Raw genomic sequence first — 20,383 nt, forward strand, 5'->3', positions numbered from 1 at the left:
TGAGAAATTAGATTATAGAAAGAAAAATGTGGCATCAGGGTTGGAGGAAGGACTATTAACCCCCTGTGGTACGCAGATGACACAACCGTGCTTGTGGAAAGAGGGGGCATTGAAGCACTTGCTGATAAACATCAAGTATTGAAGCCTTCGGAATGAAATGTGACTCAATGTCAAGAAGACAAAAATCCTCACAGCTGCAACAATACGTAGCATGATGATAAATGGAGAAAAGGTTCAAGAGTTCAGGGACTGCTGTCTTTCTTGAATCCACAATCATGGCTCGTGGAAGCAGCAGTCAAGAGATGGAAGACGTGTTGCTTTAGGTAAACCTGCAGCACATGGTCTCTTTAGAGCACTGGAAAGCAAGGCTGTTACTTTGAGGGCTGAGGCGCGCCTGACCCAAGGCACAGTATTCTCATGGCGTCATACACATGTGGAAGTTGGACACTGAATAAAGAAGGCCAAAGAAGAATGGATCCATTTAAATTGGGGTGCTGGAGAAGACTATTGAAAGTACCATGACTGCTACAAGGACAAACCAATGTGTTTTGGAAGGGGCATGTCTAGAATGCTCTTTAGAGGCAAAGATGGCAAGAGTTCAACTCCATGCTTTGACTGTGTTGTGAGGAGAAACCAGTCCCTGGAGAAGGACATCATGTTTGGTGAACTAGATGGGCAGCAAAGCAGGAGAAGACCCTTAAGGAGCTAGACTGACACACTTGCTTCAACAAGGGAACAAGTATCAGCATGGCACAGGGTCATGTTCCGATGGGCATAAAGTTATTATGGGTCGCAGCTGACTCGATGGCACGGACAACAACCAAAACAGCAGGATGAATGGATGTATTATGGGATTCATGAATTCACACCAGCAGAATGGCTGAAGTGAGTTGTCCCTGCCTTGAGAGAGAAAAAAATCCCAGAAACCATCTCCATGACTTCCGTGTGTGACCAGAGAATTACAGTGAAGAAGAGGAAGGCGCCGAAAGAAGTGATAGGGATGGCCTCGGTTCAGAGGTCAGAGAAGAGCGCTGACCAGCCACTCGGAACTTCCAATGATCATGATGAGCAAGCCGACTTTGAAAGGTTCTGGAATTCAGAGGGGGTGAAATGAATTAATAAACGAAAATGGCAGATTTTAAGATGAAAACACACCTTCTTTTCTTCTGGCAACTTTTACTTATTGATGTCAAAAAAGTTGATTATCAAAAATTATGTTTCATTTTAAGATTTAGGAATGCAATAAAACAATTTTTCTTGCAATTTTTGTCCTAAAATTATTTTTTACGAGTTAATGTCTAGCTCTTAATCTATTTACATGCTTTTGTTTCAATAATGTTCCATTCCCATCATTCGCCCATTCAGTTCACCTTTGGTGGCACTTGGTTCTGGAAAATACATATATTAATTGAAGTTCTCATAAAATAAATTTTACTCCACTCCAGTAGTACTAAATCTGTTGGGTAGAAAAAACAAACTAAAATTGAAGTAATCAACTTTAAAATATATTGATATAGTGTACTTATGAAAATAACAAAGGAGGTTAGATGGTTCTCAAAAAAGAATAACGCACACATAAATCATAATATGATAGATGTGGTGAAGAGATTATGGTGTTAACCTTGTGGTGGGAGAAGACAATAAAACCCACTAAGCATTTGTTACTTAAGAATCTCTTTATTCATTTGAGAACAGTTTTAGATTTATAAAATGTTGCAAGGATAGTACAGAGTTCCCATATGCACCAGAATCAGTTTATCACTAACATTTTATATTAGTGATGTGTTGTTGACACTTATTAATTTAAGTCGAAAAATCAAAATCCCACTTATCATACCAAACTTTAAGTATTGATTTGATTCTGTTCAAGCCTGTTCCACTTCATACAGCACATGCAGCACATCGTATTCTGACCCCAATCACCCAGATATCACAAGTGCAAGGACATTGTCCTCTAACCTGCTCAGGTCCTCGAGACCTCAGAGAGCAGTCGTCAACTTGGGATTCCTCATAACACCCTCACTCCTGACCTACTGGCTATAGATTTGGGAGTTCTTTCTGCCTCCTACACTTACCAGCAATAAGCTTGAGAGTCCTTAGTCTGCTCACTTTTGATCTGCTGGCTCCCAATATGACCTCAGATTTGATAAGTCACTAGAAAACTTACAGGATACATAGAAAAGGGCTATATTTGTGGTTTTAATTTTATTATTGGGAAAAATGTTACAAAGGCCAAGACTTCTTCTTTTTTATTATTTTAATAAATCATTTTATTGGGGCTCTTAAGCTCTTATAGCAATTCCAAAATCAGTTTTATCAAGCACATTTGTACACGTTTCCAGCATCATTTTCAAAATATTTTCTTTCTGTTTGAGCCCTTGGTATCAGCTCCTCTTTTTTTTTGCTCCCTCCCCATCTTCCCACCCTCACGGACCCCTGATAAATTAGAAATGATGATTGTCATATCTTACACTGCCCGCTGGCCAAGACTTCTTACGTTGGATTCCTAGTTCATTCATTTCAATTGTTCTTCTCTTCTTTTACATAATTTCTTGCCATGGTTGAGAAACAGACACAGCAAAGCAAACCGCTTTTATATGTCAATTCACTGGTATTGATTACATTTGTTGAGTTGTGTAACTGATCTCATGCCCCTTTTATGAGTTCTCCACCCTCCCCTGTTAACATAAATTTACTGCCTCTTCGGGCCTAAGTGTCTGTTGCCCAATCCCTCGAGTTGCTGATATCAGTTTGACCCCACGCAAACAGATCTTAAAAGAGCACACTTGATTGTGCAGTATTTATTTCTCCTCTTACCTTTGTTGTTTCCTTTCTGCAATAAAGTTAAGTTTTCTCTTATCTCAAGCTCTTCAAGTTGTAGAGTTAAGCTGTTTATTATTTTAGATCCCTCTTCTTTTTTTCATTTAGACATTTTTTTGCTATACCTTTCCCTCTTAGTACTGCCTGCCCTGCATCCCAGGGGTTTTGATATTTTGTACTGCTAGTTTCATTTGACTCTAAGAAACTTGTGATTTCTCCTTGTTTCTTAATCTGTCAGTGACTCAATATTGGGTTGGTTCATTTCCATATGTTTGCATATTTTCAAGTTCTTTTTTTTTGCTCTTGTTGATTTTCAGCTTCACTCATTGTGATGAGAGAAAATACTATGTAAGTGCTCAAGTTTTAAAAGAATTTTGAGAATGATCCATATTTATTAAAATTGAATGCACATTCTGATGCAGGTGGGTGGGATGTTCAATATATGTGCGTTAAACCTAATTGGCTTGTAGAGTCATTTAGGTCCTCTATTTCCTTGTCAATCTTTTTTCTAGACACCCTATTTAATTTTGAGAGCGGTGTGTTGAAATCTCCAACTATTATTGTAGCATTATCCATTTCTCCTTTCAATTTTATCAAGTTTTGTTTGTTTGCTTTTAGGTGCTCTGATGTTGGGTGAGTATATATTTTTGACGGTTGAATCTTGAGGTACAAGATCAACATACAAAAATGAATTGCATCCTTGTATACTAATGAAGATCTGAAAAGGAAACCCAGAAAATAACACCATTTCCAACAGCCGAAAAAAGGATGAAATATTTAAAAATAAACCTAACTAGAGAAGCAAAGGTTTTGTAGACTTGTACAAAGAAAGCTAGAAAATACCACTACAGGAAACCTAAAGAGACCTACATAAATGGAAGAATTTACAGTGCTCAAGTATAGTAAGACTTAATATTGGGGAAATGTCACTACTAAAGTAATCTATAAATTTAATTTAAATCCATATTCTTAGACTGTTCCTTAAAGAGATGGAAACACTCATAACATATTTTACATGGAAAGAAACGAGATCCAAGGTAAGCAAAGGACTACTTAAGAACAAAATAGGAGAGCCCTCCCTTCTTGAAGTGAGTACTGAAGAATACTAACTACAGAGCCTTGGTGATCAAAACAGCTTACCGCTGATACAGTGATAGACAGTCACCAACAGAACAGAATAGAGAGCCCATAAATAAATCCATTAACCTACGCATAATTGAGTTTTTTCAACAAAGGGCTAAAAGGCGTTGAATGAAGAAGAGATGCTTGCTTCAACAAATGGAGCTGACAAATTAAAGTTTCCATTAGTAGAAAAATGAAACAGGGCCTTTGCTTCACTCTGCATATGAGAATGAACTCAAGAGGCATGAAAGACCTAAATGTAAATCCTAGAACTACAAAGATATCAGTGAAAAAATAGGGACATGTGTCGGGGCCCTAATACATGGCATAAACATGAGGAAATGCACACACTCACACAGCAGAAGACAAAACACATGACTGGGCCCTCCTAAGACACTTGACTGCATCACGATTGTACCATGAGAGAACATAGAACTCACAGAGCGGGAAATATATTTTTGAGTCTTAAGCATTCTTGGTCTCTGTTTTCTACTACTGTTTGCTTTTCTATTTTCCTAGTATAATGTAGTGAACCATTTTGTTTCCACCTTCCTTTCCTTTTGTATAGGTTCTAACATATAGAGAATGACATACCTGTACCGTTCCTCCACCCCTCATTTTGTCTTAATCCCTAATTGTGTCTTTATAGTACACATGCTCTATTGCATAACCTTATACTTCAACTTTATACATAAGAAGGATAAATAATTAGTATTAACAAGCATGAATACTTATTCCTATTCCGTGTACTTGTTTATGGAATTTCCTTTTTAGGGATAGCTTTTAATTACTTTCTAATGTTGTAATGTATAGGGATTATGTCAGCTAGACCCTCCTGGGTAAGGGTATGGGTGAAGCACAACCTATTGCTTGTGTCCCAGTCTGATGACACCTCATTGATATCATAAGTCTTTTGGTGTAAGACAGAGAGACCAAGCAGGGTCAAATCTTCTTTGTCTCTCTGCCTTCTTCGGGAGCTAGACCTTGTGTTTGTTTCCCTGAGCTCCTGTTGTGTGGCAGGCCCTTTCCAGTAGTTGCCAGTGGACTACAGGTGGTGGATTCATTCATTTGAGTTTGCACCTCTGCACACACCAGCATGTGTCCCTGACTGTTTGTGCCTCATCATCTTGTTTCCTGTTCATCAGCTTCTATGAGTCTGGAGAAGTCTGACTTGAACCAAACTGGACTTAATTATTTCTACACTTATGAAAGCTATTTTCTTGCTTTAAACCGCTTACTGTATACAACACATATAAGTATCACTGGTTGCGATTCTCTAGACAACCAAGCCTAACACAAATATCTTTTATTTCCCACTTGAAAAACATCCGTTATTCATACACACACACACACACACACACACACACACACACACACACACACACAGAGGTACGCCCCCTCCAAAACGGAAGAAAGCTCTGCTGGGCAAAGCTTTCATAATATACATTTCCCCTGCTAGCCGAGCACCCAGCAACTTGCTCTGAGTTAGTGCACCCAGTGGCATCACCTGGGAAGGTTCTCTCTGGTCATGGTGAATTTTTTCATAAAAGCAGTCACTCATGCCTCCTTTTTGTGATCTGCATGTGGCTGTGAAATTTTGTTTCTTGCTCAGAAAAAAAATGCCACAGAAATTGGTGTGAGGTTGAATACAGAGCGCAAGGAGAGCACTATGGGAAAAACTCATGTTTTCTCATTTCAAAAAGAGTGAAATGTTGATTGCTGAAAAACCTCGTTCTGGATATCTGTCAACTTCCCAAACAGGCAAATGTGTCAACAAAATTCATGTACCTCTGCTCAAAAACAGCTGATGGGCCATTGAAAAGTTGGGGAAGTTATCTGGACTATCTTGAAGCTCCATTCAGCGAATTGTATCAGAAGATTTGGGAATGAGAAGGGCCAGTGTGAAATTGTGCCTTGGGGTCTAGCAAAAGGAGCATCAGGTGGAAACATGCTGGGCTTTGAAAGAACAGGTCTGAAGCAACCCAGACTTTTTTCCAAGGTCATTACTTGTGAGGAGACATGGTGTATTGTTACGAAAGCAAAAAGCAATCAAGCCAGTGAAAGATGCCATCATCATCTCACCCCCAAAAGAGTGAAATCAAAGATCAAGACAATGCTTTTAGTTTTTGGGTTTTTTTTTTTTTGGATATGAGGAGAATAGTGCATTTGGAGTTCATTCTACCAGGTAAGACTGTTAATCAAGCTTTCTATTTAGAGGTTCTTAAAATATTTTGTAACAGTGTGCTACAAAAAGCGGCCTGGTATATGGCATATAGGAGACTGGTTTTACCACCATAGCAATTCACCTGCTCACACAGCAATCTCGGTGCCAGGTTTTGGCAAAAAACAGCATGCCTCTCTTGCCCCATGCACCTGGCTTAACCGACCTTCCTCCGTGTGATTTTCAGACACTTGCTTATTGTAGAGGTTCTCCAGCGAAAACTTCGTTTTTTTCTATTGCACAACTAGTATATCGGTTATTTACTTATGACCCAATCAAGACTGAGTTTCAGGTTTTAATAAATAATTTCTATTGTTGACTTGACTTTAGTCTTAAGATAATAGACTGAGGATATATTTGCATTTTTCCCCAGGCTTGGTGTGAGTTAAGAATCTTGCCTTAGAATGACAGTTTAAGAATTCTTTCCAGAGAGGAGGTGGGGGTGGGGGGAGAGGAAAGGATGTGGGTGTTAACAAGCTCAGGGACAAGGGAACACCATGTGATTTAAAATCAATGGAGAGAAGGGTGTAGGAGGCCTGGTAGGGATTGATCAAGGGCAATGTAACTGAGAGGAATTACTGAAACCCAAATGAAGGCTGAACATGATAGTGGGACAAGAAGAAAGTAAAATGAAATAGGCAAAGGGCATTTACAGAGATCTAAATACAGGCATGTGCAAATATATTTATATATGATGAATGGAAAATAGATCTATGTACATATATTTATAGGTTTAGTATTAACGTAGCAGATAGAGTTTGGGCCTCCACTCAAATACTCCCTCATCGCAAGAACACTTTGTTCTATTAACCTGGTATTCCATGAGGCTCACCTTCCCGACACGAACACTGAAGACAAACAGGGCGCATAAGCAAGTGTGGTGAAGAACGCTGATGATGCCCAGCTGTCAAAAGAGATAGTGTCTGGAGTCTTAAAATCTTGAAGATAAACAAGCAGCCATCTAGCTAAGAAGCAACAAAGCCCACATGGAAGAAGCACACCAGCCTGTATGATCACGAGATGTCAACAGGATCAGGTATCAGGCATCAAAGACCCAGAACAAAAATCATATCATTGTGAATGTGGGGAAATATGGAGTGGAGATCCAAAGCCCATCTGTAGTCAATTGGACATCCCAATTGGACATCCCTGCTCCCGCCACTATCATCACCCCAATTCTACCTTACAAATCTGGCTAGACCAGAGCATGTACACCAGCACAGCTAAGAGCTAGAAACACATGGATTCCAGGACAGATCAACCCCTCAGGATCAATATTCAGAGTAACCATACCAGGAGGGTAAGGAAAAGGTTGGGGAGACAAGGGGAGCCAGTCACAATGTCCTACCTATAACCCCCTTCCCAAGGGATGGACAACAAAAAAGTATGTAAAGGGAGATAACGGACAGTGAAAGACCTGAAAAAAGATGACAAATTACCATGAAGGATGGAGGATGGAGAGGGAGGGGGGGGAATGAGAAGGTGATACTAAGGGCTCAAGTAGAAAGAAAATGTTTTAACAATGATGATGGCAACAAATGTACAAATGTGCTTGACACAATGGATCTACATATGGATTGTGATAGGAGTTTTATGAGCCCCCAATAAAATGATTAAAAAATAAAAAGAATCTTAGCCTGAAAGACCAAACACCAACTCAAATGCATTGGGACTTTCTATCTCTGGGAAGAATTCTTTTTTAAAAAATTAGTATGTTGTTATTTTGTCCTGTCCAACGTCTCTCTTCACCCACTTTTCTGTTGTCCATCCCCCAGGGAAGAGGTTATATGTAGAACTTTTTAATCAGTTCCCCCTTTCTATCCCATCTTCCCTCCACCCTCCAGGCATTGCCACTCTCACCACTGGTCCCGAAGGATTCATCTGTCCTGGATTTCCTGTGTTTCCTGTTCCTGTCTGTACCAGTGTACATCCTCTGGTCTAGCCAGATTTGTAAGGTAGAATTGGGATCATGACAGTGATGGTGAGGGGGAAGCATTTAAAAACTAGAGGAAAGTTGTATGCTTCATTGTTCCTACACTGTGCCCTGACCGACGTGGCTCCTATAAGGGGATGTCCAATTGTCTACAGATGGGCTTTGGGTCCCTGATTCACACACTTCCCTCAATCATTCTCAATGATATCATTCTTAATGATATGATTTTTTTGGTTCTTTGATGCCTGATACCTGATCCCTTTGACACCTCGTGATCACATAGGGTGGTGTACTACTTACATGTGGGTTTTGTTGCTTCTGAGCTAGATGGCCACTTGTTTACCTTCAAGCCTTTAAGACCCCAGATGCTATATCTTTTGGTAGCTGGGCACCATCAACTTTCTTCACCACATTTGCTTATGTACCTGTTTTGTCTCCAGTGATCATTTTGGGAAAGTGAGCATCACGGAATGCCAGTTTAATAGAAGATGTTTTTGCATTGAGTGGGTTTTGCAAGATGTTTTTGCATTGAGTGAGTACTTGAGTGGAGGCCTAATGTCCATCTGTGACCTTAATACTAATCTGATAAATATATGCACATAGATTTATTTTGCCAGCATCATATATAAATGTATTTATATATGTACATGCCTGTAATTACACCTCTATAAATGCCCTTTGCCTGCGAGTTCTTTCCTCTATTTCCCCTTACTTTCCTCTTGTCCCCCTATCATGCTCAGCCTTCATTTGAGCTTCAGTAATTCCTCTCGGTTACATTGCCCTTGATCAAGTCCTATCAGGCCTCTTACACCCTCCTTGCCACTGATTTTGGATCACTTGTTGTTCCCTTGTCCCTGGGTTTGTTAACACCACTTCCCCCACGACCCCCTCTCTCATGTCTCCCCTGAACCGTCAGTCCTGTTGTTCTCTCCTCTAGATTGTTCATCCAGCCTATATTATCTCGATAGACCTGCTGAGATAATAGAATGCACAAAAACAAGACAGAGCAAAACAAAGCAATACAAAAAAACAATAACAAAAAGAGAAAAGTCTGTAAATAGTTCAAGGTCTGTTTTTTGACGTTCAGGAATGTTTTCTCCTTTGAATCTGATGGGGTGCCATGCCCTGGTTCCAAAGTCTATTTTTGGTACTCCCTTGGAACTTTCTTGCTCTCTTCCCCTTGCTGTTCTGTTGCACTCCCTCAGTGTTTTGCCTCAGTGTGGTGGGTCAGTTTGGGCGCAATTCCCACAGTGTGTCTCCAGTGTTGTCCCCTGTAGGTCTATGGGTCAGTGAGGGATGTCATGTCATGTAGTGGGACCGGCCATAGGGTCTGTATTAGTCTAGGTACTTTAGAGAAACAAATCCACAGAAACTCATGTATAAGAGAGAGTTTTATATAAAGGGTAAGTGCACATCAAGAAACTATCCCAACCCAGTGCTGCCCAAGCCCACAAGTCCAACATTAACCCATATGTCCAACACCAATCCACAAAGGCCTCCTCCATCTCACAAAGCACACTCTATGATGCCTACTGTAGGAGGAAAGCCGAATCAGTGAATGTGTAAGCATCTCAGTGCTGGCGGGGGTCTCCACACAGCTGCTCCAGCACCCAGGGCTGCACTGGGGTAGGTCCATGCAGCTTCTCTTTGGGGATGTCTTGCAGGAAGTGAGCCTTGTCAGCTGAAGCAGAGAACTGGCTAAGGTAGCTGCACCCTGGTCTGACCATCACAAAGCAAGAGACCTGAGAACTATAAAGGCGAGGTTCACTGAGTTATTTATTTCTCTGCCCTTCAATTAACCCCACATGTGTCTATCAGCCAGGTTGGCACAATCAACTATCTCAGGATCCTCTCTGTGCTTTCGCTGCTCAGAGCAGGGATATCATCCTCAAGGCTTGGTGGACCGGATGTGCTCCACTCTCTCTTCCTACCCCATCATTTGCTCCCGTGTGGTCCGATCAGACATGTCCCTCTCCCTGAGCTGTTACTTCAGTGCTGTCCTCTGAAGTAAGTTCTTCTGGGAAGGGGCGGCTGTCCATGTAGTTGGGATGGGGGCCTGCCCCTCAGACCTCTCTAGTGATTCCCTGCTTCATGCCAGTTTGTTGCATTCACATCTTGGAGCACGGGGTTGAAATTTGGCTCATCTTTCCCTGTGGAGATGTAACCAATACCCTCCCCTTGGATGGGTTAGAGCTCTATTACCACACCACCCTTTTGTTTTTATTTTTACCCCCTCCTTTTTAGTTGGCTACCATATGTCTCCCTGAATTTGGTCTGGTCCCTGCCATACAACCTGGTCCTCACCCCAGGAATGTTTGTACACAGTAGCTTTTTCCCTACGCCCCTTCTGCATTTTTTTTTAAAACTTACCTCAGTGAGCTTGTGTTGTACTTGTTCTTTTGTGCTTGGCCTACTTCACTTAGCATAATTTCCTCCAGTTCTTCCCATGCGGCGATGGGCTTCATGCAGCTAAGATTCTTAAGTGAATTGTGGCCTGTGAAGTCCTGCAACTTTCTGATACTTTATAATGTAAGCAAACGATAAATAAACCGAGGCTATGAAGAAGTGACTTTGAAATTATGAATAGTTGGAATGCATGGACGAAAAGGGTAAGAAAGCAGAGGAGTATTTGTTAATGCCCATGATTCGCAATGGCTCTCTGCCCCTACTTCATTGGCTAGTGCACAAACCTACTGATGCTGCCTCCTAGTGCCTAGGTGGAACAGAGTGGAACTGCTCCTTAAGGTTTCCAAGGCTGTAAATCTTTGAGGAAGCAGACGGTCAAACGTATGTTTCTCCCATTGAGCAGCTGGTAGGTTCAGTTAACAGGCAAGCACTTTGACCACCGCACTCACAGTGTTCCACCCCCATGGAATAAACAAGCTAAGCATGTATTATAAAGATTCAGGAAAGCATATGTATCTTATTTAAATACCATTCCTCTAAAAAGATGTATAATGCCCACACGTAATAGGCATCTAGGCATTTCTGAAGTTGCTAGATCATTTACTGGCCTCTCAAATGAGAACTTCTAAGAAAGATCCATTTTGATGCATGTCAGTCACTTACAGTCTGATATGACCTATCCCTGGCTGCTCAACCAAGAAGATATAAAACAGAGTAGTATTTACCTTGTTTCTTGTTTCTTATGCTTGTTAATGGTTTTGCCACGAGTGTGATCTAGGCAATCTTTCAGCCACAGAGTTGCTGTTGTGTTTCCCTCGTAATTTGAATAATTTGACTTCAGGCATGATGCAATCTGGTAATGGGTAATTGCTGACTCTGTTGAAGAAGTTTTCCCTAGAGTGGCCCAGTGTCTCTCCTCATGAATTCTCAGACACTTGCTTCACCAGAGATGAAATGTCCCAGGGGGCAGACAAAGCCTCTAGCTAGAGGGAGAAGGGTGGATGATAGAGACCATGTTCTTCACATAAGGTCTGTGGTTGGGCTAAATGAAGGACTTCGGACGTGTGTGAAATCCCTGATTTTCACCAGCTGCCTGGCATCTCCTGATAGATACTACGTGTTCAGTCTAACCCTTCTCTGTTTGGACTTCTATAATAATGCACTTCTATAAATAAATACTTTTTCTGAAATTCACATAACAGTAACAGGTTGATATTGAGGCAACAGTGATAAGTATAAGAAGAAATTTTAAGCCCTGACAACTAGATAATAATTCATATTGGTTGTGCCTTCTGAGATAGTTGGCTATTTTGTGTTCTGTCCTTTTTCAAAATTTGGTGCTAAGTTCTTCTGTCTGTACGGGGATTTCTTCTGCTGTTGTTGGCTGATAATTCTTCTCTAATGTTCTTTGCATTTTATTTTCACTTTGTCGTCGAGAGCATAGTTCGTGCAGTGCGAAGGAGAACCCCATTGCACTTTTCCTTTTTCTCCCTCCTAGAAGCCCTCCCAAGGCTAGAATCTCCTCTTTGGTTGATTCCTAACCCCCCCTTTTTTTTCTACTTGAAAATACAGCCATAAGAACAAATCAGTTAAAGCAAGTTTTCTTGTCCTTCAAAAAACAAACTTGCCGATCACATCATGCCTTTACTTATTTTCTTTTTGAAAGGTGACCTTCTAAGATGGGACCATTTGGAAGAAACTAGAGAGTCAAGTTCGCAGGGGCCACATAGAAAATGTAGTCATGCATTTGTATCGGTTCAGTCTTCGTTTTGCATCAGTCTGGGATAAATGGACTTGACTCAGAAAGGCAGTCCCTAAGTGACTTTCAAGCACATGAATGTCCCAAGGCAATTTATTGGACTAGATGGAATTTGGTGGGGTTTCTTTTCCATTGATTCTTAATCCAAAAATAATGCCCATTTCCTTTCAGGTCTTTGCTTTTTAATTCCAGAGAAATTGCACACGAGAAACATAACCCCTGTAATGACAATCCATGAAGTCCTTCAGCCTACTTAGCTTCTACGCTAAACAGACGTCTTCTCCTCACGATGAAGTGGGACTAAGCTACTCTTAATTTTCATCTAGGGTAAAAAATGGTGGCCCCTTTGTGGGCCAGTTGAATTATCTACCTATTTGAGACTTATTTGAAAAATATCCCTCTCCTTCAAAATGCACACATATCCATAATCCTTACATGTAAAACATATGAGTAGCAAACCACCCTGAAGCTATTTTAGTCATAACAAGTCAAGAATTTCTGATTTAGGAGCATGTGATTTAAGAGCATGTGCAGTAGATGTTTAAAGCTCAGGTTTTGGAGATAGTCAAACACGATTTCAATATCCTGCATTCCACTTAATAACTGTGGGACCTTAGGCAAAATAGTTTAAATCTGAATGTACCAGTTTCCTCTTCTATAAAACACACATTAAGTACACATAAAACGAATTCGCTGTGGGGGATACTCAAGTCCTCTATGAACCATGAGAAGGGATACTGGAAGCTACAATTTGTAATCCTGTCCTCTGACTCACAAACATAAAATGTCCCAAACTATGACATGTCGCAAAATCATCAAAATTCAAGATGTTCCCATCCCAGCTGGTTCAGACCCATATGTTCTGAAGCAAGACCACTACACCATAAAACTGATTTAATTGTAATTCTGCATAGATGCATGTGCTTTAAAGGCCAACCCACTAATTATTGTGGTAAGTCACGTAATTACTGAATTTATAAATTCTGCCGAGGCCTTGTTTAATAGCTTGTCCCCCAAACAACCCATAACATCTGAATTTCCCATTTTGAGACACTTTTGCTACTGCTGCCTCTATTACATAGAGTTGAATTGATTTTGGTTTATAACCCATGGCAAGGCACTTGGATGAGTCGAATCACCAACTTTTTTTGGTATCAGCCAAGTGCTTAACTATTATACTACCGGGGCATATTAATGAGCCATTACCGATGCATACATGATTAGAGATTTTCACTAGTGATTTCCATATAGCTTCAACCACTACTAAACAGCATCTCCCCCATGCCCCACCCCCTGCCATCTCTTGTACACAGTTATCCTCCTGAACCCAACTACACTCAGCCCAGGTGCCGTACAGTCAACTGAGACTTACAGAGACCACAGGTATGTGACAGTGGGACTGGGCTCTATAGGATTTCAGTGGCTGACTTTCCTGAAGCAGACAGTCAGGTTTTTCTTCCAAAGCACCTCTGCATGGATTTTAATTCCTAGCCTTCTGTTAGCAGTCAATCTTGTTAATCATTTGCATCATCCAGGGATTCTGAGAAGTGCTCGCCCAGGGTGCGCTGAGCTCATTCCCTGTTTTCAGGGCGGGTGAGGGCCACCCCCCCCACCCCCCAAAGGGGAGAGTAGAGTAGTTCTGCTGACTCTGGGAGTAAACCAGGGGTGAGACTATCAGCATGCCATTGGCAGGCAGACAGAGACCCCACGGCCTTCCTCCCCTACCTTCACACGTATGTATTTCTCCCATCTCCCCACAGTGCTCAGCCTTTTAATTTTCAAAACACATACTGAACTCATTTGTTTCAAAATCTAACAAGAGTGAAAAAAGATGGGGTGAGAAACCTTACAAGTATCTTTTCCCCTCCCTGGCCTCATTCCTATCCGGTTCCCATAGTTCAGCACTCTTTTTAAATGCTTAGGTCTCTTTTCAGGGTTTCTAAAATTCATGGTGCGCGAGTTCATGGTTGAAGCGATTGTAGGGCCACTAGCTTGTTTTCAGTGGACATTTGTCATGTTGCTCTCCATTGGCTTGTGCCAGGTTGCGTTTCTTCTGTTATTGCAGAGGAGTACCCGCCCTTCCTAGTCCAGGAACACACTGCATAATCAAACGGTTGTTATTTTTGCCACTTTAACAGGTGAAAAATTCAGGGTTCCGATGGTGTTTTAATTTGTATTGTCAGTTTAAGCTTTTAAAGTAATGTTTTATGTTTCTTTTATATAAATTATGCATTCATGTATATCATCTATTTTCTATTGAGTTGCGCTTTTTATTTTCAGAGACTATTTATTAGTGAGATGAATCTGTTAATATGATAGCAGTTGCATGGGAAAGTCAAAAGTATTGCTACTGGGATTCTATGCATGCATGCATGAGTTTGTTCCAAACAAAACATGTTTAAACATATCTCTGCCATCAGTGGATGGCAGCAGACCAATTCTCTTACTAACACAGTTACCTTAATGTGGCAGGTACTCAATCTCCTGTCAACTTGGGAAGGGGTGGAGTCTAGTCTGACAGTTAGGCCATAGCCAATGAGGCCTCAGGGTGGGCATGGCCTTCTCTTGAAGATTCTGGGAACTTCTGTATTCCTCTCTGGAGGCTGGCAACACTCACTGATTCCTCTTCCTGTTGATAGGATGTTCTGAGGCACTAGAGTTGGAGGAGCCATGTGGAGACCCACACCAGCACTAAGATGCTTCCACCACCACTGGATCCACAAGACTTTCCACCCACTGGCCTGTGATCTTCCTGCACTCAGCGTCATTGCATGTGTTGCGTGAGTCTAAAAAGGAGCTTATAGACTGGTATGCAAAAATTGTGCTAATATCAGACGTATGGACTTGATCTGACCTGGGCTTGGATGTTTTCTCAATATATAATGGCTCTTTTATTAAAAAAAACTTTTTCTTATAAACATATGAGTCTCTCCCTGGATTTGTGTCTCTAGTCTACCTGGACTAACACACTTAGCATAATCAGTGCACTTTAAAGAAATGAAAAGCTCTAATCAAGAAAAAAAGAGCTTCTAGTGGAATCTTCTCAACCAGTTAAACTCAAGACAGTGATATTAGCTCAGAAGGTCGTGACAATGCTTTCTTGGGTCCTAAGAGGGAAACTTAATAAATTGTTTCTAAAGACAGAGGATGTTTGCCGGAGCTTATTGTGAAGAAGTTCTCAGGAAAGTGAACGCTGCACTGGTGAGAAAATAGCCGGAAAAGTTGCACCGAGCAATTGCTTTCCATTGGGGAAACATGTCCACTCCTCCAGGGTGGCCAGGGCCGTTGTAGGAGAATTTCATGGTGAAAATTGATCCCTGATATTGCCCCTTTAGCTTGCTTTTTGTTCTCCAAACTCAAGGCCATTTTAAAGGAACATAATTTGAGTAGGTCAAGGTTTCCCAAACTGGTGTGGTATAAAAGAGGGCAGACATGCTTCCAGAGTGTCTAATCAGAACTGTATATAACTAGATAGCGTTTATGTTGAGAAACAACAGCTCCACATTTTGATATCCTTGCTTACCAAAAGGTTCTATCAAGTTGCAACAATACCTTTTGACTTTACTATTTTCCCACACCAAAGCCAAACTCACTGCCATCGAGTCAATGCGGACTCATAGCGACCCCTGGGGGGTTTCTGAGACTGTGACCATTTATGGGAGGAGAAAGTCCAGTCTTTCTCTCACAGACAAGCTGGTAGTTTCGAACTGCCAACCATGCAGATTGCACTCCCTGTAAGTTTTCCTTTCTTTTGAAACAGCTTGATTACTTTTTGTGCATTTTATTTTGTGTCATTCAGAAGGATTTACTTCCATGTAGACAAGCTCAATCACTTTATGGTTCCTGTATTCTGAATTGGCATTATAAAGATTTTATTTTATAATGAAGGTGAAAGTCAACTTTATAAGAAAAGTATAGGTAAATGAGAATGCCAAGGTCACTTTTAAAAAACTTTATAATAGCTAAAAGGTGCAAACAGTCTAAAAGCCAGTAAACAGATTAACTGATAAACAAAATGTGGTATAAGAGGAGTGGCGATACTGGGAGAGTAGAGGGTGAGTGGTTTGGAAAGGGGGAAGTGATTACAAGGATCTACATGTGACCTCCTCCCTGGGGGACGGACAACAGAGAAGGGGGTGAAGGGAGATGCCGGATAGGGCAAGATATGACAAAATAATAATCTATAAGTTATCAAGGGCTCATGAGGGAGAGGGAGAGGGGAGGGAGGGGGGAAAAAAGAGGACCTGATGCAAAGGGCTTAAGTGGAGAGCAAATGCTTTGAAAATGATTAGGGCAAAGAATGTACAGATGTGCTTTATACAATTGATGTATGAATATGTATGGATTGTGATAAGAGTTGTATGGGCCCCTAATAAAATGTTTAAAAAAGGAAAATTATATCATTAAAAAAAGAGGAGTGTTCAACAAGTTCATGAAAAAACTGAATTAAGAGATAATAGAATTTTTCTGTGAAGTTTTGAAGCCACTTCACATAAATGCAAGGGATATTCCTGAAACATAAAGAGGTATGAAGTTTTGGTATATATTACAAGATGGATGTGGTTAGCTTTGGGTTGCCAATTGCAAGGCTAGCAGTTCAAATCCACGGGAGAAAGATGGGGTTTTCTACTCCCTTAAAGCGTTACCATCTTTGTGAATTGACCTTGAACTTGATGACAGTGAGTTTGTTTTTCTGGCCCTCCTTGTGGTAACCACCTAGGTTCAATACATATTTTTATAAGCGGGATTATAAATTAATTATCCCTTTATGACTAACATTTCACTTAGAATACTATTTTCATGGTCCATCCATGTTGTAATTAAGGGAATTCAATTTCTATTAATGGTGGTGAATAATTGAAAGTGATTTGGTGATGATTTCATAATGTAATGGGTTTAATCACTGGATTAGACGTGTGAAAATATTGTGCTGACTAATCCTTTGTTCTTTAAGTTTTGACAATAAAGCAACCGAAGGAGGAGGAGGAGGAGGAAAAGGAGCGGAGTGAACATTGGAGACTCCTACTGACAGATACTGTAACAATTTTAATGATGTGGTGGCGGCATATAAAGAGACAGATGGAATAGGCAAAGAATATAACAATTATTATAGTAGGACAAAATACATAGAAAAATTGAAGAAAATGCTTAAAACAATTTGCTATTGAATAAAGATAACAGCCTCACATGAGCACAGAAAATATGGACTATTGAATGATCGGAAGTGAGACAGCAGGGTCACCATCTGGAAGAAAACAGAGCTGGATCTTTACTCTGGGTAAATTTCAAATGAATCAAAGAGCTGAATGTTAAAAATAGTAACTTCTAGAACAATTCCAAGAGGAAAGAGCTTAACTGGTTTTCTTAAAAAAAAAACAAACCATTTTATTAGGGGCTCATACAACTCTTATCACAATCCACACATACATAAATTGTGTAAAACACACCTGTACATTCATTGCCCTCATCATTATCAAAGCATTTGCTCTCCACTTAAGCCCTTGGCATCAGGTCCTCTTTTATTTCCCTCCCTCCCCGCTCCCCCCTCCCTCATGGGTCCTTGATAATTTATAAATTATTATTTTGTCCTCTCTTGCCCTGTTTTTCACCTGATACGTGGATATTTTCTGTCTTTGTGATTCCATTTATTTGAAATGTCCAAATTACATTTAAATATAAAGACTCAAAAGGTGTATTATTAGTGGTTGCTCGTGGCTGGGAAAGGGGATGATGAACTGATTGAAAATAGGCATGTGGGATATTTCTGGAGATGATAGAAAAATCTCTGAATTGGGTTGTGGTCATGGTACATTTACTGTATATTTAAAACACCTGAGATGTAGGGTAACTAGATTGTCCCTCGTTGTTGCTAGGTGCTATGGAGTCACTTTTTCTCCTGGTTATTCCAGGTTCAGCAGCATGGAGTGATGCCCAGTCCGCCACCCTCCTCATAATGGTCAGCCTGAGTCCATCGCTGTGACTACTGTGCTAAACCTCTTCCCCGAGGGCCTCCCTCACGCTCATTGGTAATTCAAAAGCAAACAAAGGAAAACTCTCGGTTGTAAAGTCAATTCCAACTCAGATCAATTCCACGCGTATCAGAGTAGAAGTGCGCTCCAAGAGTTTTCAAAAACTGATTTTTTCAGAAGTAGACCACCAGGCCTTTCTTCCAAGGAACCTCTGGATAGAGTAGAATCGACAACCTTCTGGTCTACAGCTGAGCATTTCCATTCTGCATGTCACCACCCACAGTCTCAGAGCCAAATAGATTAGACACTTAATAATAGTTACTGCTACTGTTCCTTAGAAATCACAGGTGATCTCAGCCTTGATAGGTGACTTATGGGACAATAAAACATAGGAAACGAACTAGATACTTAGTGTTCTTGATAAGAATGGCTATTCTGTGTCCAGGTAAATTACTTATCTTGATCTAAGTTTTTATGCAATTTTAAAAAAAGAAATAGTGCACCTTAAATTATGAACCACTGGTTTATGGCTTACTTGGACTGAAGGTTTATTTAGCGTTGTAAAGTAAAAAGAAAAAAGAAAGTTACATATTATGAATATGAATAATCACAGCCCTTACTTGTAGTAGGAGTCTATAGAGATGGTTGTCGCCAGGGGTTGTCAACTCAAGGCCACTTTACATACTACAGAATGACACTGCTGCCTTGGTCCTGTGTCATCTTCACAGTGTCAGACAATTGAGTTCATTGCTGTACTTATTGTGCCCATCCATCTTGCTACGGGGCTCCCAAAACTTTCTGGTTCCTCTGCTTAACCAAACGTGATGCCATCTTCGAGAGAAGAACCTCTCCCGTTGATGTCTCCAAAACAAAAGAGGGAGACAATATTCTGTTGTGACCCATAAGGTTTCCTTGGATTCATTTTTGGAAGTACATAATCAGGCTTTCTTGTTACTATGGCTCAGTCCAGAAGCTCTGATGAAACCCGTCCACCATGCGTGACATTGCTTCTAGCAGACAATATGCAAGTGACCACGGTCTAAGAAACGGATAGACGAGTGGTGTATAATTCAATAGAGCTGGTATAACAAGGATGGATTCACGCCAGATAGCCCTAGAAAGAGTAAACCCAGAGGTACCAACTGCACTGATTGCCCCCTAAGAAATTGGAATTGTTAAGACTGTAGCCACCAGCAATGAAAAAAGAGGGCAGAGTTAGAAGAAAGAGAGAATTTTCTTTTGAGGACCTAATCTGCCTCCATGTGCTATCTTGCTTTCCGCAGGTCCTGACAAGCTTGATTGCAAATGGCATCCTAACTTGCTTCCACAGATGGTGACCAGAACAGCCTGCCTCATAGCTGAACAATAACCAACATGCCTTCTTGACCTCAGCCCAGTTGTTGCTGCTCTGGCTTAATTGGCTTTACATGGAAGTGCTTCAACGGCAAGTAAGTCATTTTTTTTAAAGGAATTTTGCCAGAAAACAATTAATGTCGAATACACAGCTTTTATATTGGATGCTGCAGTTCCTGTCTGAGGCTGCATTTATTTATGCTTCTGTCTGAAGGCGATAACACACCAGCTGAAGGATGGAGCAAAGCAGGCCCACGGGAAGAGCACTGTGGTTGGTCGAAGTCTCCACTTGGCTTTTGAAGCCTGCAGCTGTGGCTGCCTTTGCCAAAATGATAGCAATCAACAGCACCCAGGCAACAGGCTCTTCTTTCTTTTTCCAAGTTGAATTTACGAGACTCGTTCATAATCTGGAGAGAGCCCTAACAACTGTGGGAATGTTCCCATGAAATCTTCCATGCAAAGGGATATCATTTAAATTCGGTGGGGATTGCGATGCCCATCTCAAATGTGGCTCTCAGGAACAAATACCGTGTCTTCGGTTTACATCTCTCAGGAGCCTCCGAACGTTTCACTGACCCTATAGTTCTCTCAATCTATGTTTTATTGGACGTCACTGAGATTCTATTAGATTTCATTTAGCCTTGCAATGTTATCACAGAGGAGGATTGCATGGAGGATACAATCCTATAGCTGGACGCTTAGAGAATTCCGCATCCGATTGGAAGGGCATGGTAGGTGAGTTCAGAGAGATGGATGGCATGCTCGGGCATTGTTCACTGAGGTCTCCTAGTCCTCACCCT

This window comes from Tenrec ecaudatus, chromosome 9, assembly GCF_050624435.1.
Source record: "Tenrec ecaudatus isolate mTenEca1 chromosome 9, mTenEca1.hap1, whole genome shotgun sequence".
In the NCBI taxonomy this organism is placed as follows: Eukaryota; Metazoa; Chordata; class Mammalia; order Afrosoricida; family Tenrecidae; genus Tenrec; species Tenrec ecaudatus.